A 26,106-nucleotide genomic window follows, 5' to 3' on the forward strand; every position below is an offset into this window, starting at 1 on the left:
CCACAACCTTCCAGTGTGGGCATTATGGCCATCATGTACATGTTACAGTGCTGTAGAGATTTTGTTTATGGCCAGTTTTGGGACCAGTTTATGGCCTGATTTTGGGTGGCTTGTTTCCAACACCCAGTCCTGTCTTGGGACTTTCAGAAAGGTTTCCTAACCCCCGAGAAAGAAACATAAGAAGGCATTTACCCTTTCTGCCTATGTGATACCTAGGACTGTGGCAGCCACCTCATGGCTACGATGGGCTTCAGCATGGGCTCAAAGTCACCAGACTGAGGATGGCAGAACAGAGGGATAGGACAAACCTCTTTCCTTGATGTCTCTGCCAAGTGTGACATTAATCGACCCTGAAAATAGCTCTACTTTTAGATTTCCTATTAAATTATTGTTTAAGCCATTTGGGTCACAGTTTTCCTATTGTTTGCAGCCAAAAGCATCTACTTGATACAATAATTACTAATATTTACTCTGTCTGTCCCCACACCAAATTACATATTGTGTTAATTATCATTGCTTAATAGAAAGTCCTGATACCTGGTAGGGCAATCCCTGTATTTTACTCTTCTTTTAAAGAAATGCCATGATTATTCTTAGTTCTTTGCTCCTTTATACAAATTTAAGAGATTCATCTTCTCTTTACACATACAAACGAACATACACCCTTTTAAAAGTTAACAATAACTACTAGAACATTAACAACAGCCCTGACAGGACAGTTTGGAGAAGAACTAATATCTTTATAATACAACATATGTCATGTTCCCGGTATATACTTGTTATTTAGGTCTTGACTGTTTTATAAAAATTCTTTTTATTAATGTTTTATAGTTTGTAAATACTTTATCTGTTGCTATTATAAAGGGAATTCATACAGTATTACCTTTTCTAACAGTGGCTCACGTATAGGAGCACAGTTGATGTTAGTAGGTTGACTTATACCTTAAAACCATTTGAATTCTTATTTGTTTTGATCAGTTTTTCTTAGATATTTTTCATTTTATATATAAAAAATGTGTTCTTTGGAAAATTTACAGGAAAGTTGCAAAATTAAAATAGTACACAGTATACTTACGTAGTGTTGTATAAAAGAATTTGACTGAGTCAGGAGAATGGCGTAAACCCGGGAGGCGGAGCTTGCAGTGAGCTGAGATCCGGCCACTGCACTCCAGCCTGGGCCACAGAGCGAGACTCCGTCTCAAAAAAAAAAAAAAAAAAAAAAAAAAAAAAAAAAAAAAAAAAAAGAATTTGACTGAATTTGTCCCTAGTTTCTCGGAGGTAACCTCTAAATCCTTAGATTGTCCTGAGTGATGGGAGTGTCTTAGTTACTCATGGTGGGTCCCTGGGACCTGCTTGAGTTGAGGCTTAAGCAGACAAATCAGGGTGGGGCTGCCTATGCCAGAAAAACCAATCATGTGATGAGACGGTTGAGATTTAAGTCAGGTGATATCAACCTGATCTTTAGGAATAGGAATCAGACTGGAGATTGAGTTAAATGGTATGGCCAATGATTCAATCAATTATGCCTATGTAATGAAACCCCTGTAAGAAGTCTGGACATTGAGGCTCAGGAGAACCTCTCTGATTGGTAATTGATTGGTTATTATACATGGATGTACCAGGAGGGTGATGTGTCCTGAGGACATGGAATCTTGTAATTTGGTGCCTTTCCAGACCTGATTCTATGCTTTTTTAAATTTTTAATTTTTTTTCATTTGGCTGGTCCCAAAACCTGTAATTGAAAGTACAGTCATCCCTTGGTATTCTTGGGGGATTGGTTCCAGGACCCCAGCAGATACTAAAAACCAACACATGTTCAAGTCTCTTATATGAAATGGAATAGTATTTGCATGTAACGTATGTACATTTTCCTGTATAGTTTAAATAATCTCTAGATTACTTACAATGCCAATTATGATGTAAATAGTAGTTATACTGCATTTTGAAATTTGTATTATTATGTAGCATTTTCCTGAGTTCTGGAGTTGTTCCTGCAAGTTATCAAACTTGAAGGCATAGTGGGAGCTCCTGAGTTAATATCTCATTGGTCAGAATTGTGGCTGGCCTGGAAACCCCAGAGCTTGTGGCTGGTCTCTGAAGTGAGGGCAGTCTTGGAGAGGACTGTGTCCTTAGACTGTGAAATCTGTCTCAACTAACTGGTACTAACTAATCTGATAGTTAGTACCAGAATTGCATTGCAGTACCCCTTACTCTGATTCATCTATCATTAACATCTAACCATGCATGCTTTATCATTTGTTGTACCCCTCTCTTTCTCTCTCTTTTTTTTTTACCTCTCCCTAAATACTTCAGTGGTATTTTTGAAGAACACAGATATTCTCTTACAGAACCACAGTACAGTTATCAACGCCAACATCAGTAAATTTAACATTGATGTTGTACTTTACAATTCATAGTCCAATTTTATCACTTGACCCAAAATCTTTTATTTCATTTCTTTAGTACAGGATCCAGTCTAAGGTCAGGTATTGCAAAGTTTTTTCTGTATATGTTAAGATCATTCCCCCTGTTATTCTGTTAAACAATTCTTGCATTCATATAGGCATGTTTGATTAATTCATAAAATGACTTTGCCTAATAGTTTATTTGGAAGTTTTGCATATCTTATTTTATCCTGCAATCTCTTTTTCTGGGAATTTTTGTTTCTGTCTTTCAGTGCTACATGCTGAATCATTACTTCAGATCTATCTTTTAATCCACAAGTTTTCTCATTAGGGATGATTAGTCTATGTGTCCCGCCCATTGATAATATATAGCAACTGTAGCAGAATTCATATGCAGAAAAATATGTATGTAAACTGTACTATCATATTATAAATATATGTAATATATAATTTTCATTTCTAAGGGTTCATTCATTTGTAAATAGTTTTGAGTCCATCTCTTATCTATAAAATTGTTTTATACACTGTCATTTAAAATTCTCAGTCTGGTAACTCTAATTTCTCAAGTTTTTGGAGACAAAAAAGTATAAATGTGTTACTGTTTTGTCTTGCTGACTCTCACTCATGGTGATTCATTTCCTTGTGTGTCTGGTAATCTTTGGTTGTGAGAGTATGTGAGGTTGATATTAAATTGGAAATGGTTTCCTCCCGAGAGGGCTTGCAATTATTTTACTTCTACTGTGAATCAAGGAGTGCTACCAAATAGGACCATGTTAGTTTGTTTCAGGGTCCCTGGCTTATTTTGCTTAACTCAGATTTAGCTTCCACTCCCAGGTTGCTATTGGCTTCAGGTCTTGTCTTAAAATTGAAACACTGATTGTGTGCAACCACACTGCTCCTATGTGCTCACTGCTCATGGCTTTAAGTTCAATATTTGTGTTAGCTTCCCTTTGTGAGTTACTCTTGCATCCTGTGAGTTCAATGCAATTACAAGTGTATTCTACATAGGTTCTACTTGTTTTGAAGGAATGAGTATTTCAGAATCTATCAATAACGCTCCTGGAAACAGATTATTCTTTATTCTGTTTCATGACCTTTTTTAAGAAACAAAAATTCCTCTCATTTAAGTCTGCAATAAACAGGGATAAAAGAGGGACGATCAGGTTAATTTTAATAATCATTCCCATTTGAAATGGGAAGAAATGAAGACACACAGTAGTCACTGGTCTGGAGCAATTATGACCACATTTTGAAGGTTTCCTAGCTTGTTATTGAAGCATACTCCACAGGCTTCCATTCTGCTCCCTGGAAACATTTCTAACGTAAATTTTTCTTCCTTGTCCCTGCTCTGCTTTATAGGAAATTCTTTTCTTTGCATTATTCTCTTTGGCCACAAAGGTGGGCATAGGGATTTTACACCTTACTTGGAAACTGGCTTAGCTCTTTTCTTGACCATCATTGGTCAAGAAAACTACACTGGAGCCCCAGTGTAGTTTTAGATCTTGAACAGTCATTTTCATTCCAGGCTCTCGACAACACAATACTCTTAAAAACTTTGCAGTCACATTAGCCATTGGATTCCACTAGTTCCACATGCCAGTAGCCACTCCCATCTTTTAGTAATGGCCTTCATGGGAACATTATCAAGCACTGAAGCAGAGACTTAAGAGGCAGGGCTCTGGAACTGGACTGATCTGTACCAGTATCTCATCTTTGCCCTTTATGACTCTGCTCTGTTATCCTGGAGATTAACTTCTTGAAGTTACACTTTCTTAATCTGTATGATGAGGATAATAATGAGAGTACCTTACTTTTTTGTGGCTTATACTGAGGATTTACTGAGAAAATGCACATACAACAACTGGCGGTGGGTAAGTACTCGGAAATGGGAGCCATAATTGTCAGGGAGTGCTTAAATTATCATGGCAGATAAGGAGCTCTTTTGCTGTCATTCCCCACACATGTAAGCTTGCATTCATGCTCTGTCCCTGGCCTGCAGGCCCCTTGCCTATGGAAGTTCTGTTCATTCTTCAAAGCCTGGATCAGTTACCACCTCTGCTATTACACTTTCCCTCATCTCTCAGGCAGATTTCATTTTTTCTCCCTCTGTCTCAATAGCAGCTGTTTACACATCTGTTTATTACTTCTCTAACTCCACCTTTTATTAGAGCAGGTTATGTTTCTTAGTGTTTTGCCCAGAAGATGGGAGACATGACTTTATTTCCTGCCTCCACCTGTAACAGTAGGCTCTCTCCTAATACGTGCATTGAATTTAATTCATACAATAGACTTCACAGAGGCTAGGTAGTGCTTCCCTTGAGATTGTGTTCAACTGTTTATTTCAGAAACTTTTCCATACTTTTCAAACTGCTTAACCAAATGGGGTTGTATTAGGCTGTTCTCACATTGGTATAAAGACATCCCTGAGACTGGGTAATTTATAAAGAAAAGAGGTTTAATTGGCTCACAGTTCTGCAGCCTATACAGGAAGCATAGCAGCTTCTGCTTCTGGGGAGGCCTCAAGAAGCTTCCAATCATGGCAGAGGGCAAAGGGGGAGCAGGCATCTTAAATGGCAGGAGCAGAAGCAAGACAATGAAGGAGGAGGTGCCATACACTTTTATACAACCAGATCATGCCAGAATTTGCTCACAATCGCAACAACAGGATCAAGGTGGGGGGATGGTATCAAATGATTCCTGAGAAAAGTCCCCCATGATCCAATTGCCTCCCACCAGGCCCCACCTCCAACACTGGGCATTACAATTGAACATGAGATTGGGGTGGGGACACAGATCCAAACCGTATCAGGGCATTTATTCTTCTCACATAAGAAGTCAGGAGGTGAGGACTAGTGCTGTTGTTTAAGGATGTCTTCAAGAACATATGCTCATTCTCTATTTCTGTTTTCTCATGCTTAGTGTGAGGCTTTGAAGGTCAGGGTTACAAAATGACAGCTGCATCTCTGAGCATCGTATCTGCATTCCAGTCAAGAAGGCGAGTGAGAGCAAAGGGCAAAAGATAAAAACTCCAGTGTCCAGCTGCTTTAAAGGAGGTGCAGGAAGCACCATCAGTGACTTCTCATCTCATCGGCCAGGATGGGTCACATTACTCCTTTCAGCTGTAGGGGAGGATGGGAAATAAGTAATAGGAACATTATTATACCAAACAAAATTAGGGTTCTGTTTGAAAGTAAAAATGGGAAATGATATTGGATAGCAACAGGCAGAGATGTGTATTTGTTTGTGCTGTTTGGTGGCTGAAAAAAATGAACTCTGGGCAGCTTAAGAAAGACACTGAGCTCACAGCATGGATAAAGCCTCAGAAACGCAGATATCAGGGAACACCAGGAACTTTGACAGCAGAAATCCATGCGCTTTCTCTCTAGGGTATGCTATTTATGGGACTCAATAATGAAGCAGGCTCCCACTAACTTTGTTATAAACTTCAGATTCCTGAGATGGAAAATGCCATTGGCAAGCTAAGGCTGCTTGTTTGCCTCGGCCGAGCCAGCTTCATCTGGGTGGCAGGATCATGAGGCGCAGAGAGTGCCCCTGGGCTCTGGCCTTACGTGGGTGTTAGAGTTTGTTTCCAAAGAAAAGTGAGTTCTTGAGGGCTGGGCAGTTATCATTACTGGCTTGGGCACAGACAAATTTAACACAAGGGATAGAATGCAGTTTTGCCAGTGTTGGGATCAGAAAACAATACACCGAAATGAAGGCCTCAGAAACAGCTTCAAAAGTAAAGATTTCTCCTTGACCTTTTCCTGCCCTTATGTCTCTGTCCCATTCTTCCTCACGGTTAGCCATGAAAACTAGAATCCCTCTTCCCCAGGGCATATCGTAGACCAGAACTGCTTTCCTCAAAGTCAGCCATAGAACATAAAAATATTCTATGTAAAAACTGGTCATTAAAATTATCTGGCCTGCTTTGTTTCACTGTATGTCATAAGACCCCCATTCCAGAGAAGATCTTGACCCACACTCAGAAGAAAGGAATACTGCACAGAGAGGCCAAGAAGAATCTAGACAGGACTCGTTAGGTTTCCCCATTATGTTTATTAGCATTAGATCTTACCCCTTTTTGTCCAATTATATTTTTACATGATGTTTATATTTTGTGGAACCTAAGCATAAACATAGACAATTTCCTCTGTGTCTTTGGATCTTCATTCTGAAGCCTCTCAAGTATACACATTAAATAAATGTGAATGTCTTTTCACCTATTAATCTGCCTTTTGTGAGTTGATTTTTCTTTTCTTCTTTTTTTTCTTTTTTGAGACAGGGTCTCACTCTGTCCCCCCAGCTGGAGTACAGTGGTGTGATCATGGCTCACTACAGCCTTGACATCCTGGGCTAAAGTTATTCCCCTGCCTCAGCCTACTGAGTAGCTGAGATTACAGGTGTGTGCCACCACATCTGGCTAATTTTTTAAAGATAGAGATAGGGTCTTGCTGTGTTGCCCAGACTGGTCTCAAACTCCTGGTTTCAGGTAATCCTCCTGCCTTAGCCTCCCAAAGTTCTGGGATTACAGGTATGAGCCACTGTACTCAGCTAATGAGTTGATTTTTCAATGAGCCTTTAGGGGGCCAAGGGTCTTGGCTCTTACACCAGGTTCCAGGGCTGCAAATTTCAGAACTCATCTGCGAATTTACTCCTTTTTAATCAGTTGGCAGTGTGTAGGAAGGATGTTCCCATGTCTGACTATAGATAACTAGTTTATCTGGCACACAATGCTTTCAAATAAGCTGAGGATTTATTTAATTTTTAAACCAGGTAGAATTTAGTTAAAGCCAGTAACAGTAGGTTTCACGTATGGCCAGAAGGTAAGAATTTCAGCCTGGTAGGCTTTGCACTTCGGGAGATAAAATGTTCTAAATGTTGACAATTTCCACTCATCTTTTTGGATTATCCCTGGGAAAGAGAGACAGAGCTGAATATTCTTCTGTAACCTTTTCCCTTCAAGAACTTAAAGGTGAATATGCCTTTCTTTTGTAAAATTCCATTATTTCCTTTATTACAGATCTGTTCATTTTTATACCTGGTTGTTTGGGAAGCACAAAGTAGGAAATGTCTTACCATTTGTTTTCTTGCTACCTTTGTCCTTTGAGCATCATCAAACGGTATATAGCATCATGATTAACAGTGTGAGCTTCGGAGTCTGACAGATCTGGGTTTGAATGCTCACTTTGCTACTCATTGGCAGTATAATCATGGGCTAATAAAACCAATGAAATTGGGCCACAGTAGGTATGACAGATACTTTTCAGGGTTAGTCCTAGCCAGTCTATTTTTCTTGTATGTGTAGGTATATCCATATAATATCTATAATGCCTCTGTCCTGCTTTTATTACTTAACATTATATCTTAGAAGTCATTTCTTATCAGCTCATATAAATCAGCCTGAATCTTTTTAATGGCTACACAGTATTACAATAGTATGACTGTGCTGTCCTTTAGTTAACTCATTCTTCATCAATGAATGTTTAAGTTGTTTCTAAATTTTTATCATTAAAAATTATACTGCAGCTTTAGATCATCCTCTTTACACATGCATGAAAGTGTATCGGGATAAATTGCTTGAAATGTAATTGGTAAGTTAAAGGGCATGTGAATATTTAATTGATATGGATGTAGCCACATTATCCTTCATAAATATACCAATCAATTTACATTTCTACCAAGAATTGCATAGGGAAGCCTGTTTCCTATACCCTCACCAACACCTTGTTTTCAAATTATTTAGTATTTGTTAATAGGATAAAATGTTATTGCTACTTTTAAGTTACATATCCTTAATTTTGAATGTGCATCTGCACATACATTTAAAAGCCATTTGCATTTTTTTTTTCTGGCTAAATATCTATCCAGGCTGGGCACAGTGGCTCATGCCTATAATCCCAGCACTTTGGGAGGCTGAGGTAAAAGAAACAAAAAAAAAAAAACCCTTGAGAACAAGAGTACAAACCAACCTGAGGTAAGGAGAAACCCTGTCTTTACAAGAAATGAGCTGGGTGTGGTGGCTTATTTAGTCCTAGCTACTTGAGAGGCTGAGGTAGGAGGATCACCTGATCCCAAGAGTTTGAGGCTGCAGTGAACTATGATCGTGCCACTGCATGCCAGCCCTGGGGGCCAGAGTAAGACCCTGTCTCAATAAACAATAACAATAACAAAAATCCCCTAAGTATCTATCCACTTGCCGGGGAGTGGGATAGAACTTGTCCCCTGAAACTAACTTGCCAGAACTTTTTATGAATTGAGGAATCTACCTGTTGTATTGTGTTGCATTTTTTCTGCCAGAATTGTCTTTTTACTGTTTTATGGCTTTGAAGTTTTTCTGTGGTCACAGTTATTAATCTTTTCCTTTGAGACTTTTGGTTTATGTATCTTGCTTTAGCTATCCCCACTCCAAATATATATACTTTTTAGTTGTAATATTTTCTTTGGCTTTTACAATTTTTTTTTAACCTTCTGATCCACTGGAATTTATTTTGGTGTAAATAGGGATGATACGTATTTATTTCCTCCCTCAGTGTCTGGCCAGTTATTCCACCATCATTTGTTGGACAACTGACATTTTTCTACTGCTTTTTTTTTTTTTTGAGACAGAGTCTCGCTCTGTGCCCCAGGCTGGAGTCTCGGCTCACCGCAAGCTCCGCCTCCCGGGTTCACGCCATTCTCCTGCCTCAGCCTCCTGAGTAGCTGGGACTACAGGCCCCGCCTCCGCACCTGGCTAATTTTTTTTTTTTGTATTTTTAATAGAGACGGGATTTCACCGTCGTCTCGATCTCCTGACCTTGTGATCCGCCCGCCTCGGCCTCCCAATGTGCTGGGATTACAGGCGTGAGCCACCGCGCCCGGCCTTCTACTGCTTTTAAAAGTTACCTCAGTAAGAAATTATTTGTGTGTATGAGCCTCTCTTGACCTCTGTTTCATGGATCTGTCTTTTCCTGCAAAGTCGGTTAGAAAATTACGTGTACTGGTTAATCCTAATGCTGAATGTACATTCTAAATTTTGTTGATAGTTTAAGCCAAATAAAAGGCATGAGGGCCACTTGATCCTTTTTTTGCCAGTGTGGTCCTTATGTGTCACATCAGGGAGTAATGTGCTTATGTGAGAGATTTAATGTGTGACCTGGAAGATGAAGTGGGGTTGGGTAGAATGGGAACAAAGAACATTTTACTTCCAAATAACCAGTAACCATTTTCTAAAAATAAATTACCTTGGAGCTTTGATGAAAAATGAAGGGGTGCATAGGCAGTGAAGGGATTTACGATGATGGGTGAAGTGTTAGAGACTCGGGGCAGTTCTTCATCATTCACGGTGTGCTTTGCTCACACGGATCAAGGCCGACTTTCACTGTGTGACTCTATCTTTTGTTCTTAGAGACTGCTTTGTTAGCATTGTCATGCCTCAGGGCCTTTGCACATACAATTCATCTCTGCCTATAATTCTCTTTTCTAGAATAGCTGTTTCTTCATATCCTTCAGGCTTCTGCCCAAATATTTCCTATCAGAGAGCCCTTCCCTGACCACCCTTCCTAAAATGTACTTTCAGCTCCTGTTCCTTTTTTCAAAGAGCACATTACTTTCTGACATAGACTTACTCTGACCTTCCCCGTGAGCTCCACGAGCTAAGCACCTGGAATATGGCCTGACATAGAGACACTTGTTTTATTTTTCTATTTTTTCAGCCAGGGTTTTGCTCTGTCACCCAGACTGGAGAGTAGTGGCATGATCTCGGCTCACTGCAACCTCTGCCTCCTGGGTTCAAACGATCCTCCCACCCCAGCCCCCCAAGTAGCTGGGACCACAGGTGTGTGCCACTATGCCTGGCTAATTTTTGTATATTTTGTAGAGACAGGGTTTCGCTGTGTTTCGCAGGCTGATCTCAAGCTCCTGAGCTCAAGCAATCTGCCTGCTTCAGCCTCCCAGAGTGCTGACATTGTAGGTGTGAGCCGCTGTGCCCAGCCTGAACTACTTGTGAAATGAACGAATATACATTGCCATCTTCTTCTCTTCACTGCTTACTAGTGTGCAACTAAGAAGTTGCTGAAATGAAATGAGGCTTGAAATTGCTCCATTTGGAACCAAAATACTAGATTATCGTTTTGTTTTGTTTTCCTTTGTTCTAGGAAAGTATGACCCAGCCATTGAGTACTGGAGAAGGTTAGCTCTCCTCAGATGGGTGCTTGTATCTGAGAGATGTTATTTCCAGGATGGAGGGGATGCTGGACTAGAAAGCTCAGAGGGCCATGACCCCTGCCAGGAGCCATAAGACAGCTCTGTTTTATGAGTATGTGTCCAAAATGATGCATACAGACACTGATATGTTTTCCTTAGTATACGAGGGACTTCTTTACAAAATCCTAAATCTCTATTTTTCCAAACCTTCAGCTCTTCATGATTTCTCCATTGGTATGATATAGGAAGATGTGAGATAAAGAATAATACTTTGAATAGCCCTTTAATGACCCAGAATCTTTGCTATCATTGAAATTTCTATATAGGAAGAACTGGGGGTAAAATTTTACTGTAAGTGGTAGTTAGGAGACTCTCTTAAGGCTGAAGGTTCAGAAAAATAGAGACTTAGGATTTTGCTCCATTTGATTTTATATTTTTTGTAGGGATGGGGTTTTGCCACATTGCCCAGGATGGTCTCAAACTCCTGGGCTGAAGTGACCCTCTTATCTCGGCTTACCAAAGTGATGGGATTTCAGGCATGAGCCACTACGTCTGGCCGCTAATTTCTTACTTGATATTTTTTTCTCCCATTTCTCACTCTTTTTCTTTGTGAGGGAGAAACTAGTGGTTTGCCTATTTTGTTGCTATTTTTAGTAAACCAGCATTTTGATTTCTTGGTTCTAATCTTTTTTCTGTTTTCAACTTTATTCATTTATACTTCTGTTTTGATTTTTTTCCCCTTCTGCTTTCTTTGTTGTACTTTTGTTGATACTACTTAATTTATTGACCTTTATTCTTTACTTTTTATTCATATATTTTGTTGATTAGTATTTATTGACCCTTATTCTTTACTTTTTATTTGTATAATTTTTATTTATACTTTTATTATTTATACTTTTTATTCATATAATTTTATTTATACTTTTATCTATACTCTATAATCTGCATAAATAATACAAGTATAAATAAAATTTATTTCTTCATATAAATGTTTTGTTGATTTTTACCTTATTGACGTTTATTTTTTACTTTTTATTGGTATAAATATTTAAGGTTATAAATGTTCTGCTAATTTTTGGCTTTTTGCTTTTGTAGAGACAGGGTTTCACAATATTGCCCAGGCTGGTCTCAAACTCCTGGCCTCAAGTGATCTTCCTGCCTCAGCATCCCTAAATGCTGGGATTATAGGTGTGTGAGCTACTGCACCTGACCTGTTCTGCTGATTTTAAAGCTTCATTTATGTTTCATACATTCCAAAATTTTAGCAACTCTGCAATTTTAGTTTATATTTTCCTTTTTACCTAAGCATTTTTCAATAGGAGTTTTTACAATTTCTAGCGAATATTTTCTACTTTTTGTTACAAATGTCTTATTTGATCTCACTGTGCTTACCATATGCATTGTTCTATCCTGTGGGATGCACTGATTTGTGTTTGTGTGATTCAATATATTGTATTTTTCTTGTGACTGTTGTATGTAGCTGAAGAAGAGGTACACTTTCTTTTATCAGTATATAAAGCTTACCTTATATTCATCAGATCTATGAATGACTTTGTTTGGAACTTCTACAAGTTCACTTAGCTTTGTGTCCTCTTGATTTTCCTTTGAGAACTGTGTGATAAAATCTATTATTAGTGTGTTTATTAATCTACTTATCATTGCATCTTTTGTAGTTTCTGCTCTATGAGACTGATGGCTATGTTACTTGGGTTCCAGATAGTCATAACTTCTATCTTAATTGTGGATTGTGTCCTGTTACCTAAGAAAGGCTTTCCTTCTTTTGACCCTAGTGTTAGCTTAGGCTGTTTGCTATCAGAATAACAGCTATACTTTCTTAGTGTTTACATTTACCTGGTATACCTTCACCCATCTTTTTACTTTGAGCCTTTTTGTGAATCACTTAAGTATGCCTCTTGAATACAGCATAGAGATGAGTTTACTTTTTTAAGGACTGATGTTTGGTCTCAAATAGCTCATATTATTTATGTTACATTTACAGTGTTTATTTTTGTATGTGGTCTATTTTCTCAATTAAAAAAATTTGGAAGGTATATATTTTCGTGCTACTAGTAATCTTCATACTAATGCCTTTTGTCAACCACCTATTCCCTATGAGACAATCATTATTTACTTCTCTTTTGTTTCTTCTTCGTTTCGTTTTGAAGTTGTGATATTTCTTCCTTGACAGAACTCTAACCTTTTCTCCTTTGTTTTAGTCTCAGACCTATATGAAACATGTATTTCATATATAGATAAAAAGACCATTAGTTCTTTGGCCAAAATTTGTACAATGATCTTTTCCTTGATAGAGCTTGTCTTTTATGTGCATACTAATCCCTTGAGGATCTTGTTAATACGAAGATTTCAATTCAGAAGGCCTGAAGTAGGACATGAGATTTTGCATTTTGTTTTTATTTTGTTTGTTTTGAGACAGTCTCACTCTGCTGCCCAGGCTGGAATGCAGTAGTTTTATCTCAGCCCACTGCAACCTCTGCCTCCCGGGTTCAAGCAATTCTTCTGCCTCAGCCTCCCAAGCAGCTGGTACTACAGGCGTGCACCACCACACCCAGCTAATTTTTGTATTTTCAGTAGAGGTAGGTTTTGCCATGTTTGCCAGGCTGATCTCAAACTCCTGACCTCAAGTGATCTACCCATCTCACCCTCCCAAAATGCTGGGATTACAGGCGTGAGCCACCACACCCGGCCGAGATTTTGCATTTTGAACAATCTCTCAGATGTTGCTGCTGCTGCTGCTGGTTACAGAGTAAATTGAGTAGCTATGTTCTCGGAGAGTGCTCAGGAAGAGTTTTTGAATATAGTGTTCCCCAGTTCTTGTATGTTTAAAATTGTTTTTCCATAGTCTTGATAGTTAAAGTGTAGTTCAACTGGATACACAATTGTGGGTTCCCATTTATTGTTTTGAGTGTCTTGAAAATGTTGTGCATTGTTTCTTGCTCCATACGCTGCTGTTGAGATTTTAGTGCCAACTGATGGTGACTGGAGGAGAGTCGGGGGAATTCTTTGTCTTCATAGCATAATTATTTTACTAGCATGTATCACACAGCTTATTATTCTTTGGCAATTTTTCCATATGCAGAATGGGCCTTTTTACTTTGTATTCAAGTCTGGTCTAATACCTGGGAAAGTTTGGGGGGGAGGAGACTTACAGCTTTGAATTCTATTCCTTATTTAAAAGTGATCATTGTTCTTTCTCTTCAGGGACTCTAATAATAGGTTTGTTCAGTCTGTGCTTCTCTTCTATGCCTATCCTTTTCTCTGATTCATTTTACCTCTATTTCATTTTTTTTTTAACTTAATCATGAAGTCACCTTTCCCAACATACACACACACTCTCTCTCTCTCACACACACACACACACACACACTCACACTCATGCCTTGGCTTCCAAATCTACCACCTGTGGTCCTAAGCAATTTCAGACCCCTTCATTTCTATTTCCAGGACCCAGTGCTGGGATACGCAAGATCTAAGGCTTATTTCAGGAACTTTGCCACTCAAGGTTGGAGCTTTTCTCCAGAGGCAGTTCTATCTGTGTTTCCCCAGTGCTAGTATCCTGCTGTCCCTTCTGCTTTCCACTCAGTTTGTGCATGAGTCTGCCCTGTCATGGACTCTGAAAAGGCACTACTGCTTTCAGAATGTTTATTTCTCCTCATGCACATAACTTGGAAGTTTGAATTACTATCTCTTTTCCTAGTTGAAAAAAATGGGGCTTTATTTGTGCTGTATTTATTGGAATGGATTTTGCAGAATAGGAAGAAAGATTCTGATTTCTGTAGTTGCCATCATTTTTATGGAATCTAGACATCAAGATTTCATTTCAGTAAAGCTTCTACTGCTAAGATACACAAAATAAGCTTGAAATTACTTATCTATTTCAACAGCCTATGGTTGAGGGACCACTGAAGTATCCAAATCCAAATGGGTTATGGTTTCAATACCCCTAGTAATAGAACTCACTCCTATTAGAACCCAGTTCAAAATTTGATGTTTTCTTAGCAGTAATGTTCTCACTCATACTTAAAATAAATATTCTCCCTGAAGCCTTTTTTGCTTTTTTTTTTTTTTTGAGACAGAGTTTCACTGTGTCGCCCAAGCTGCAGTGCAATGGTGTGATCCATCTTGACTCACTGCAACCTCTGCCTCCTGGGTTCAAGTGATTCTCCTGCCTCAGCCTCCTGAGGAACTGGGATTACAGGCACGCACCACCATGACTGGCTAATTTTTTGTATTTTTAGTAGAGACGGGATTTCACCATGTTTGCCAGGCTGGTCTCGAACTCCTGACCTCAAGTCCTCAAGTGATCCACCCGCCTCGGTGTCCTAAAGTGCTAGGATTACAGATGTGAGCCGCTGCACCTGGCTTTTTTTTTTTTTTAATAGTGCCCAAATTCTGACCTTTGAGATTACATAAAATAAGTGAAAAATCTTTTTTCCATCTAATGAATTTAAAAATATTTGGTGGTTAAAAATCATGAACAAAAATCGTCTTTTTCAGAATTAAATTATTCTAATTACTTCAGTCTTCTTATTGCTTCTAGATACAGAAATGCAGTTTAATACAGAATCACATTATAGGAATGAGCATTTGTGTTTATTTTATTAGTTGCACTTATTTTTTATTTTTTATTTTTTTGAGACAGAGTCTCACTCTGTTGCCCAGGCTGGAGTGCACTGGCAGGATCTCGGCTCACTGCAAGCTCCACCTCCCGGGTTGACGCCATTCTCCTGCCTCACCCTCCCAAGTAGCTGGGACTACAGGCGCTCGCCACCTCGCCCGGCTAGTTTTTTGTATTTTTTTAGTAGAGACGGGGTTTTACCAGGTTAGCCAGGATGGTCTTGATCTTCTGACCTCGTGATCCACCCGTCTCGGCCTCCCAAAGTGCTGGGATTATAGGCTTGAGCCACCGCACCCGGCCAGTTGCACTTATTTTTAACTGAAAGAGCTGTCTACATGACAGCTTTCTTAATTTAAAAATGTCTGTTTTATTTATTGAACAAAATTTAAACAAATGTTTTATAAAACTGAAGTTTGGCTTTTAGAATTCTCATTGTTTATATGTATGCTATAATTCCAAGTGAGTTCTGGAAAATTCACAACTTGACAAGTTTAGAATCTGAATACAGTTGTGCTTCTTTATTTTTAAAAATGTCCCAGTTTGAATGTTTGTTTTACTGGAAGGGCCCAACTAAGAAGGTACTAGGTGATATGAAAACAGCACAATAATAATGACTTATAATAAAAAGGCCAATAAACATGTTAGGTTTTTATACTTATTGCAGAGATCAAGAGAGACATAGAGCTGAAATTTGTTCTAGCTTCATGCAGCTTTTTAAAAATTTTATTTTAGCTTTTTATGGGTTTCTCAGTCACTTGTCTGCTGTAGGAGGCTTTTATTTGCTGATAAGGGCTGTTAACTAGTTTCAAAGTTGGGGAGATAGTTACCATTACACATATGGTTCTATGTTACACTGGGCTAAACTGGTTCTGTCTTTAGTTAGCAAAACTAGTGGAGGAAGAACAAAGCCAAGATAGCAAAGAGAAACATACGTGGGACAAGCCCTGCAAAAGGGTAGAATAGCAAACTAAGTGAGGGGAAGAATGACTTTCCTGCATCATTTCCTGAATTCCAGATTAAAGCCTAATTACAACGTAATTTACTCAACTCTATCTGTACAAGGCCAGTTTGTTTCCCATGATCAAAAATTCTAAACCTTTGTGCTTCAGGGTCAAGGCCAAAATGATACCCCACTGTTCTGTTCTTTTTCTCTCCTTACATGCAAGAGAGAAAAGAGGACACTTCCTTACTTCCTGCTCTCGAATCAGTATTTCTACAGGATAATCATAGAATATCCATTCGCTTTAAGGTTGTTAATACCTTTTCCACAGTCTAGGCTAGTCAGTCTTCAAAAGCATCTTGTGAGCCCCAGGAGGAACTTTACCCACTCAGTTCAGTTTGTTTGCAGCCTCATCTCATCAAAGATTTATATTTTACCTTTAATAAACTTGCCTCATGTAGTATATAGAAAAAGGAGATGAGAGAAGAGACTCCATCAAACTGACATGACAGGATTCATTTGAAAGATGATTTCCTGTACAAATCACTTTCTAAAAATGTGTCCGATAATAATACTAGTTCTTATAAATTTCTTAATCTTTTAATTCTTGTTTAAAATTTATCTCCTTTTCATCAACCCATAAAACCTATACTGTTTCTTTTTTTAAAATCATAATTCTTTTTTCTCTATCAAACTGTATTTTAGACATGAAGGCAATATAGGTGATCTATTTTTCTTTTCCCTCCTATAGGCAATAATAGCTCCAATTTTAAAATTAAAAAGAAAATCTTTTCCCTTTAGTAATTTTATTTTCCCATCACCCAAAACAAGGTTTTCTATTTTGTTTGTAACTTCAAGTCATGTGCTGAATATTATCACCTTCTACTTTAAAATGTGTAAGTGGACAAAATATATTTCATTTGTATCTCAGTGGAAGTAACCTAGAGGTAACATAGGAACAGTTAATTAAATTAAGGAAATCAGCAAAACAAACTGAAAGCATTCAGTCCCACCGTGGTGGTGGTTCACACCTGTAATCTCAGCACTTTGGGAGGCCAAGGTGGGTGGATCACTTGAGCACAGGAGTTCAAGACTAGCCTGGGCAACATGGTGAAACCCCATCTTTACCAAAAAAAAAATAAATAAATAAAATAAAAAAAATTAGCCAGGCATTGCGTTGTATGCCTGTAGTCCCAGCTACTCAGGAGGCTGAGGTGGGAGGATTGTCTGAACACAGAAGGTCGAGGCTGCAGTGAGCCATGATTATACCACTGCACTCCAGCACTCCAGCCTGGGTGACAGACTGAAACTCAGCATTCACTCCAAAAAAAAAAAAAAAAAAAAAAAAAAAGGAAGAAGAACAAGGCATGAATTTTGTTTCTATTTACATATTTGTTGTCGAGGCTTATTACAGTCCTAAATAATTTAAATTCGAAAGCATTTGGAAACACTACCTCAATGCATAAAAGGTAAAACCAATAAAATTTATACAGATAGCACTGGTGAAATGTTGACATATTTGAAGGCAAAAAATTAGTAATTTTATTTTATTTTTATTTTATTTTATTTGGAGACAGTCTTGCTCTGTTGCCCAGCCTGGAGTGCAGTGGTGCAACCTCAGCTTATTGCAACATCCACCTCCCGGGTTCAGGGATTCTTGTGCCTCAGCCTCCCAAGTAGCTGGGATTACATGTATGCGCTGCCATAGCAGCTAATTTTTGTATTTTTCCAGAGATGGGGTTTCACCATGTTGTCCAGGCTGGTCTCGAACTCCTGACCTCAAATCATCCACCCACCTTGACCTCCCAAAGTGCTAGGATTACAGGTGTGAGCCACTGCACCCAGCCCAACTTAGTACTTTAGTCTGTTTGGTAATGAAAACATTTTTAACCCCTGAGAGGGACATCTTTAGTATTTTAACAGTAATAGTAAGATGTTATTTTCTACAGTGTTTGACATTTGTACTGATGGTACAAGGGCAACGATGAATAAAACTGCTGGTGCTTTAGAACAAATTAAAGAAATGGCACTAACCTCTAATAGTAATCATTAAATTTACACATAGACAATTATGTACATGTGTATATCTATTATATACACGTGTGTATGTATAATTGATGCTCATTATTTCCAGTGGTTACATTCTATATAAAGTCACCACAGACCCTGGATTAGAGAGACCAAACCATTGCTCCCAGGAGAAAATACAGGATTAGATTTTTGTAAGCCTCTGGTCACAATATTTTATCAACCAGTTAACATATGACCTGTTTTTTGTCTGTGTCTGTTTGAAGGCACTTTATTTAATCATACTGTTTATTCATTTTTTTTTTTCTTTTTTTTTTGAGACTGAGTCTTGCTCTGTCACCCAGGCTGGAGTGCAGTGGCGCTATCTTGGCTCACTGCAAGCTCCGTCTTCCAGGTTCATGCCATTCTCCTGCCTCAGCCTCCCAATTAGCTGGGACTACAGGTGCCTGCCACCACGTCCAGCTAATTTTTTGTATTGTTTAGTAGAGACAGGGCCAGGATGGTCTCAATCTCCTGACCTTGTGATCCACCTGCCTCAGCCTCTCAAAGTGCTGGGATTATAGGCATGAGCCACTGTGCCCATTCATTAATATTGAACTATATAAATCTTTCACTTCTTTGGTTAAATTGATTCCAAGATAGTTTATATTCTTGGTGCTTACTGCAAATGGGATTGCTTTCTTGATTTCTTTTTCAGATTGTTCACTGTTGATGTATATAAATGCTACTGATTTTTATATGTTAATTTTGTATCCTACAACTTAACTGAATTCATTCATCAGTTTTAAGTTTCTTTTTTTTTTTTTTTTCTTTTTTTGGTAGAGTCTTTAGGTTTTTCTAAATATAAGGCCATGTCATCTGCAAAAAAGCTAATTTGATTTCTGCCTTTCCAATTTGAATGTCCTTTATTTCCTTCCTTTTCCTAACTGCTCTGGCCAGGACTTTTAACACTATATTGAATAAAAAGTGGTGAAAATGGGCATCCTTGTCTTGTTCCAAATCTTATAGGAAAGTCTTTCATTTTTTTCCCCATTCAGTATGATGTTAGCTGTGGATTTGTCAAAATGGCTTTTATTATTTTTAGATACATTCCTTCTATCCCCAGGTATTTTTTATCATTAAGGGATGCTGAATTTTATCAAAGACTATTTCAGCATCATTAAAATAATCCTGTGGTTTTTATTCTTGATTCTGTTAATGAAATGTATCACCCTGATTCATCTGTATATGTTGAACCATCCTTGCATTCCTGGGATAAATCCCTCATGATTATGGTAAGTAACCTTTTTAATGTGTTGTTGAATTCAGTTTGCTTATATTTTGTTGAGAATTTTTGCATGTATATTCATCAGTGATATTGGCCAGTAGTTTTTGTTGTTGTTGTATCCTTGTCTGGTTTGCTGTCAGAGTAATGCTGACCTCACAAAAAAGTTTGGAAATATTTGCTTCTCTTTAATTTTTTGAAGAGTTGAGTAGAATTGGTATTGGTTCATCTTTAAATGTTTGGTTGAATTCATTAGTGAATCCATTCAGTCAGGAGAATTTGTTTAATGAGAAATGTTTTATTATAGGTTCAATCTCATTACTTGTTTATTTGTTGAGGTTTTCTATTTTTTCATGATTTAATCTTGGTAGGTCATATATGCCCAAGAATGTATAGATTTGTTCTAGATTATTCCAATTTTCTGGCATATAGTTGTTCATAATAGTCACTAATGGTTCTTTGTGTTTCTGTGGTCTCAGTTATTATCTCTCCTTTTTTGTTTCTAATTTTATTTATTTTGGTCTTCTATTTTTCTTAATCTAGTTGAAGGTTTGTCAATTTTTGTTTAACTTTTCAAAAAACCATCTTTTCATTTTAAAGTGGATCTGTATTTTTTGTCTTGATTTTATGTATTTCTGCTCTAATCTTTACTATTTCTGTATAATTTGGGGTTTGGTTTGTTCTTGTTTTCTAGTTCCTACAGTCATATTGTTAGGTTGTATTTTAAAAGTCTTCCTACTTTTTTGAGGTAGGTGATTATTGCTATAAGCTTTCCTCTTTTTGCTGTATCTATAGATTTTGATGTGTAGTATTTCCATTTTCGTTTATTTCAAGAATTTTAAAATTTCTTTGGTAACCTTTAATTGATCTGTTGGTTGTTTAGAAGCACGTTTTAAACTTCAATGTTCATGTAGTTTCCAAGATTCCTCTTATTATTGATTTCTAATTTTATTCTTTGTGGTCAGAAAAGATAGTTAATATGATTTCTACTTTTTTGAATTTTTTGATACTTGTTTTGTGGCCTAAGATATCATCTATTCTAGTGAAAGTTCCATGTGCTGATGAAAATAATGTGTATTCTGTAGCAGTTGGGTGATATTCTGTAAATGTCAGTTAGACCTGTTTGGTCTAGTGTATAGATCAAGTTCAATGTTTCTTTGTGATTTTCTGTCTGAATGATCTGTCAGTTACTGAGAGGTGGGTATTGAAATCCCTTACTACTATTGTACTGCAGTCTATGTCTGCCTTTAGATCTATTAATGTTTTCTTTATATACTTGGAAGCTCTGGTGTTGGGTGCTTAAATATTTATAATTGTTATATCTTCTTGCTGAATTGACCCCTTTATGACCTTCTATTGTCTCTCTTTACAGTCTTTGACTTGTCATGCATTGTGTATAAGCATAGCTACTCCTATTCTTTTTTGGTTTCTGCAGGCATGGAACACCTTTTTCCATTCTTTTACTTTCAGTCTAGGTGTTTCTTTATAGTTGAGGTGGGTTTCTTGTAGGCAACATGTAGTTGGGTTTTGTTTCATTATCCATTCAGCTACTCTATGTCTTTTAATTGGAGAATTGAGTTCACTTACATTCAGTGTTATTATTAAGGACTTACTACAAGCAAACTTTCTGTTGCTTGTTTTCTGGTTGTTTTGTAACTCCTTTCTTCCTTTCTTACTGTCTTTGTGGTTAAGTGATTTTCTCTGGTAGAATGTTTTAATTTGTTACTTTTTATTTTTAGTGTATCTTTCATAGTTCTTTTACACTGTGGACACCATGAGGCTTACAAAAAAACATCTTTATAGATGTAACAAGTTGTTGTAAAGAGATGAAGCCTTAGGGAGCACAAAAACAGAATAGAAACAAACTTTATCCCCCCACCACATTTTGATTTTGTTGTCTCAATTAACATATTTTTATATTGCCTAACTCTTGACAATGTAGCTATTAAAGTTTTTGATTTGTCTTTTAGGCTTTATACTAGAGTTATAAGTGGGTTTTGTACCACATTTACAAGTATTAGCGCATTCTGGATTTGTCTGTGCACTTACAGTGGGTTTTATACCTCAAATGTTTTCTTTTTGTATGTTGGTGATGGCGGTGGTTTCTCTTACTGAAGAATTCCTGGTAGGGCACAGTGGCTCACATCTGTAATCCCAGCACTTTGGGAGGCTGAGGCAGGCGGATCACTTGAGGTCAAGAGTTTGAGAGCAGCCTGGCCAACATGGTGAAACCTTGTCTCTACTGAAATACAAAAATTAGTCAGGCGTGGTGGTGTGTGTCTGTAATCTCAGCTACTTGGAAGTCTGAGGCAGGAGAATCGCTTGAACCTGGAAGGTGAAGGTTACAGTGAGCTGAGATCATGCCACTGCATTCCAGCCTGGGTGACAGACTGAGACTCTGTCTCAAAAGAAAAAAAGAGAAAAAAGGAATTCCCTTTAGCATTTTTTATAGGATGGGTTTGGTGTTGAATTCTCCCTGCTTTTGTTTGTCTGAGAAAGACTTTGTCCCTCCTGTTTGAATTATAGCTTTGCTGGATACAGTAGTCTTTGATGGCAGTTATTTTCTTTCAGCACTTTGAAAATGTCATCCTACTGCCTTCTAGCTGTGTGGTTTCTGTTGAGAAGTTTGTTGCCAGATGAACTGGAGCTTCTTTACATGTCATTTGCTGCTTTTCTCTTGTTGCTTTTAGGAGTCTCTCTTTGTCCTTGACTTGAGATTTTGATTATTATATCCTTTAAGGTACTCTTATTTGGGTTGGATCTGTTTGGTGTTCTCTGACCTTCTTGTACCTGGGTATTTTTCTTTCTCATGTTTTGGGAAATTTTCTGTTATTATTTCTTTGAGTAAGTTTTCTACCCCTTGCTTTTGCTCAGTTCCCACTTGAACATCCATAATTCTTCATTTTTGTCTTTTTAGGCAATTTTTTTCTATATTTTTGTTCCTTTCATTCTTTTTTCCTTTTTATCTTGACTCCATATTTTCTGGTTTGGTGTTTTGTTGTTGTTTGTTTGTATTGTTGTTGTTTTGTTCTGCTTTTGGTGGAGACAGAGTCTCACTCTGTCACCCAGGCTGGAGTGCAGTGGTGCAATCTTGGCTCACCACAACCTCTGCCTCCCGAGTTCAAGAGATTCTTGTGGCTTAGCCTCCTGAGTAGCTGGGACTACAGGCATGCATCACCATGCATGGCTAATTTTTTGTATTTTTAGTAGAGATTGGGTTTTGCCATGTTGCCCAGGCTGGCCTCGAACTCCTGAGCTTAGGCAATCCACTCACCTCAGCCTCCCAAAGGTGATGCCCTATTTTCTTTTCCTTTTTCTTTTCTTTTATTTATTTTTGAGACAGGGTCTCACTCCGTTACCCAGGCTGGAGTACAGTGGCGTGATCTGGGCTTACTGCCACCTCTTTCTCCCAGGCTCAAGTGATCCTCCCAGCTCAGCCTCCTGAGTGACTGGGACTACAGGCACCAGCCACACATGTATAATTTGTGTATGTGTGTGTGTGCGCATGCACACATATGTGTGTATGTATTTGTAGAGATAGAGTTTTGCCATATTGCCCAGGTTAGTCTCAAGCAATGCACCAGCCTCAGCCCCCCAAAGTGCTGGGATTACAGGTATGAGCCATTGTGCCTGGCCCTAACTCTATATTTTCAAATAACCTGTGCTTGAGCTCACTGATTCTTTGCTCTGGCTCAATCCATTCTGCTATTGAGAGCCTCTAATAAATTGTTCAGCTCAGCAAATGTATTTTTCAGTTATAAGATTTCTGTCTGATTTTTCTTTAAATTCCAATCTCTTTGTTAAATTTCTCTGATAAACTTCTAAGTTGCTTTTATGTGTTATCTTGGAGATACTGAGTTTCCTTTATTTTTATTTTCATATGTTTTTTATTTTTTATTTTTTTGAGATGAAGTCTCACTCTGTTACCCAGGCTGGAGTGCAGTGGCGTGATCTCAGCTCACTGCAAGCTCTGCTTCCCGGGTTCATGCCATTCTCCTGCCTCAGCCTTCCGAGCAGCTGAGACTACAGGCACCTGCCACCACACGCAGCTAATTGTTTGTATTTTTAGTAGAGGTGGGATTTCACTCTGTTAGCCAGGATGGTTTCCATCTCCTGACCTCGTGATCCATCTGTCTTGGCCTCCCAAAGTGCTGGGATTACAGGCGTGAGTCACTGTGCCCGGCCTGAGTTTCCTTTAAATTGTCATTTTAAATTATTGGTCAGTGATCCCGTATCACCATCCTATTAGGGTCAGTCACAGGTTCCTTGCTTTGATCATTTAGGGAGGTAATAGTTCCCTATTTGCTGTTGTGGATATACATCTATGCTTTTGCATTAAATGATTATTCCACTCTTTTCTGTCTGGCTTGTTTTGGTTATTATTGGATATGTTTGCTTAGAGGTTCTTTGAATTTACCTGCTGAATTTTTCTTTCCCCCACTTGTTGCCGCTTTCTTTTTAACACTAGATTTATGCCTTGAGCCTAGGTTTGCCTTGGCTCCAGTTAATGATCAGAGCACTGCCCATCCCAAATGGGAGGTGCCAAAAGGGATATCCCAGCAGTGTGGGAAGGCTGGCTAGGGGTTCATGCCCAGGGGACCTGTGGAATATTCCTTCTATAATGTACTGCTGCTGAATAGCTACCCTGATTTGGCATCTCTTTTGGCTGAATTTCAAATGGTGTTTCTAGGGCTGGGGTGTAATAGTCCTACTCCCTTCCTTTATCTATGGCTGTCCTCGGGTATATTTTTCCTTTCAGGCATTCACAATGCTTTCCATGGGTTGAAGCAGGGATAGGTCTCCTGTCAGGAAACCTAAGATGTTGGGGGAAGCTGGTGGTTCACCTCAATCTCACTTTTTTTTTTTTTTTTTTAACTGTAGAAATCATGAGTCAGAGATATTTTCTGTGCATTTTGTTGTGGACAAATTGGAGCGTGGGATGTTGAGGATATAAAAGTTCAATTCTCAGACTGTCTTCTTGTTTTTTTTTTTTTTTTTTTTTTTCCCCCTTTTTTTCCTCGGAGGTGTCTCATCTTCATATTTTAGTTTTTGAATATTATCAGTGATGTTTTGTGAGAGTGTTTTAGTTTCACTCTTAGGCTTGTCCTCCCTGTTTCACTGTGAGAATCTTGGGTTTAGTTAGGCATCTTGTATATAAGTTGTAGCCTGATGAATATATGCTATGCTTGGTGTGAGATACACTGGTCACAGGATCAGCAGTGATGTGAAAATACGATAGAAGTTTAACCCTGCCCTGTGCCCAATATAAAAACTCTGCCCTGGCACCCAAAGAAATCTGAACTTACATGTAGGACTATGTACTCTAGAGTTTTACTGTTGGACTTCACAATGCAAGTTATTTATTTCTACCTGCTCTCCTATGTGCAACTGTTCCCCATAATTTTTTGAGCAAATTGAGATAAGCTTACAAGGAAGGAAACATACAATTGCTTATTGAAAGCTTATACTGTATCAGGCTGTTTCAAATGCTTGCTTATATCTGGAGTGTGCAATATTTTTCTGTAAAGAGCCAGATAATCAATATTTTAGAATTTGCATGACATACATGCTCTGTTATAACTACTTAACTCTAATTGTAACAGGAAAGCAGCCATAAATAATATTTAAACAAATACTGTAATTGTGTTCCAATAAAACTTTGTTCAAAAAAACAGGCAGCAGGCTACTCAGACTATGGGCTGTAGTTTTCCAACACCTGGCATGTACTCTCTTATTTAATTTTCGCAATGACCTGACAATACCGTCTCTTGAGTGGAAAGGTAGCAAAAAGGTATAATTTCTTTCTTCCCTTCCCTTCCCTTCCCTTGCCTTCCCTTCCTTTTCCTTTTTCCTTTTCTTTTTCGACAGGGTTTTGCTCTGTCACCCAAGCTGCAGTGCAATGGCCATTCATACGTCTCTGTAACTTCAAAATCCTGTGCTCAAGCAATCCTCCCACCTGCATCTCTGCCTTCTGAGTATCTGGGACTATCAGCATGCCCCACCATACTTGGCTAATTTTTGTATTTTCTGTGGAGATGGGGTCTCACTATGTTGCCAGGGCTGCTCTCAAACTCCTGGGCTCAAGTTATCCTCCTGCCTTAGCCACTCAAAGTCTTGGGATTACAAGCATGAGCCACTGTGCCTGACCAGGTATAATTTCATAGCTGTCATATATTTGAAAAATATAATAAAAACAACAATGCTAGCCGAGAACAGTGGCTCCTGTAATTCCAGCACTTTGGGAGTTGGGCAGATCACTTGAGGCCAGGAATTCAAGACCAGCCTTGACAACGTGGTGAGACCCTCATCTCTACCAAAAATACAAAAATTATCTAGGTGTGGCAGCTTATGCCTGTAATTCCAGCTACTCAGGAGGCTGAGGTATGAGAATCACTTGAACCCAGGAGGTGGAGGTTGCAGTGAGCAGCGATCACGCCACTGCACTGGGTGACAGAGTGAGACCCTATCTCAAAATAACAACACTATGCTTTTATCATACATAATCAAATTAAATGCTTAAATAATCCTGCAATGTAGGGGGACATTATCTTCCCTTTTCCAATGAGACCATTAAAGCTTCAGGGATTTGCTTAATGTCATACAGCTAATAAATAGTGGGCTCTAAATTAGAATTTGGGTCAGATTCATCTAG

Source organism: Piliocolobus tephrosceles, chromosome 4 (genome assembly GCF_002776525.5).
Source record: "Piliocolobus tephrosceles isolate RC106 chromosome 4, ASM277652v3, whole genome shotgun sequence".
NCBI lineage: Eukaryota > Metazoa > Chordata > Mammalia > Primates > Cercopithecidae > Piliocolobus > Piliocolobus tephrosceles.